Raw genomic sequence first — 2,148 nt, 5'->3', positions numbered from 1 at the left:
GCCTTAGCCAGAGTATTTTTGTAGAATTTTCAGAGCATGGAAGATAAACAACTAGAGCTTCCTTCTGCCTGTGGGGAAAATAGAATAATTCAGTCAGGCTCCCTCTGCTCAGGTCTGGCTGGGGGATGAGCAGCACATTTCTTGTAAAGGAGTTGTGTGGGTGGAGTTAGTGTGCATGTGCACCCATGTATCTTTCTAGTTAATTGCTTTTTTGTTCTGCAGTTTGTGAAGCAGGCTGGCAGCAGAGAGCTCATGTCTAACAATAGAGCATGTTTACTCTGCTGGCAGCTGCTCAGTTTCAGTTTTTCTTTGGACCTTGCTGGTAGCAGTTGAGTTTTAGAGTTTCTCTTTGTACTGCCTAGCTCATAGTGTTGTGTATGCTGAATAAAGGCTATTCCTTCCTAAACCAAGGTTCCAAGGACCCTTTTGCCAGTTACCTAGCTCATAGACCTGCATGTGAAGGGTTTGTGAACAGGCTCAAAGGGTCTGTGGGCACCAGAGACCCAGCCCTTGCTCTACAATTGGCGTTGTCAGCAGGATTATGTGCCACAGTGCCCTTGACCCCTGTTTTTAGGAGAGCAAAAGGCAAAAAATTGAAACTGGCAACTTTTAGGATGTGGCCAAGCAATAGTTCTCTGCATGATTTCTGGGTAGGATTATGGATCTTATGGATCATAAATTTCAAATTACCTTAACTAGGACTTCTAGTCACAAGGTACATGTGGTATTAGAGCCTTTGCATGAGGCACATGAAAAAAGATAAAAGCATGACCTATTTGGACTTAGCTGATGTTTTAATGCTCTGGCTGGGGGAGAACATGGGACATTGGGTAGAGATAAGGGAAAGTCCCTCAGGTGATTTCTCCATGTAAAACCTGGAATCAGGTGAAGTGAGAGCAAAATACAGTACTCTTCAACTCCCCAAATCCTCAAAACTCATTTCCAGACCAGTGTAATGAGTACCCTACCAATCTGGGACAAAATCCCTACAATAGCTCTGGCTTGTTTTATGCAAGTCCTTGTATTCTTGGATACGGAATATATTTACATCTTCCTCAACCCTTAGAATAAAAGGGCCTGAGGGAACTTCCTCTCCCAAAGGACAGAATTTTAGGAAAATAAGTTCTAGAACTTTTACTTAAGAGAATCAGAGTCCATGGTAAGTCCATGGGTATGGTTGTTCTACCTTTCAACTCACTTTAATCTTTGTAAACTTCAATTTGAGAGAAATACACTTTGTGATCTTTTCCTAGAAAGCCAATTATTATATTAAATGATGCTTGCAAGTCAGGTGACTACTGCTGCCCTTGCAGAGGGTGTGAAAGCCAGAGAACTCATTCTGCTCTCAGACCCTAGGTTTCTCACCTCTCATCTGGGAAGATAGTTTGTTTTGTTTTTAAAGATGACCAGTAAGGGGATCTGAACCGTTGACTTGGTGGTGTCAGCACTATGCTCTCCCAAGTGAGCCAACTGGTCATTCCTATATAGGGAACCGTACCCGTGGCCTTGATGTTATCAGCACCACACTCTCCCAAGTGAGCCATGGACTGGCCCTGGGCAGTTAGTTTTAAGAAGGCGGCTGTTTCTATGAGAGGACCTAGTGTCCTAGTTCTATCCCAGTTCCTTCTAAATGCACTGATACACAATTGATTCACTTCTTCTCTTATTCCTTCTTGACCAAGTGAGAGGTCTTCAGCTCTCCATTCAAACTAAGTGCTGGCTAACATCACTCTCATTCCTCCTCCTGGCAGGATCGGTATCCTAGGGTCCTGGGGCAAGTAAGTGACATAAGAATTCAGTGAGTGACACAAGAATTCAAAAGCCTAGTTTTGAAGAGTACCTACCAAAGATCTGGTTCACTTTCTTGCAGTTCTAGTAAGGATTAATGCTAAATCAGAAAAGAAATGTATTAGAACACCTATACACTTCCCTCATGGTCCAAATCCACATGAGAACACAGGAAGGCTTGTATTTGAGATTTTCTGACACTTTATTTTTATAATTTTATTAAAGTAGCAGTAGCAAAGTGTCTTCAGGCTTTGCATCTCCAGCACAAACGGTATCACCTTTCCCCTGAGTAGGGCATCTTCATTCCCAGGACAGAAAGTATACATTGCCCTGTGTGTCTCCCACGGCAAGCTGTAAGGT

This window comes from Galeopterus variegatus, unplaced genomic scaffold (genome assembly GCF_000696425.1).
Source record: "Galeopterus variegatus unplaced genomic scaffold, G_variegatus-3.0.2 Scaffold5559, whole genome shotgun sequence".
Classification (NCBI taxonomy): Eukaryota; Metazoa; Chordata; class Mammalia; order Dermoptera; family Cynocephalidae; genus Galeopterus; species Galeopterus variegatus.
Note: the sequence above shows the minus strand (reverse complement) of the source record.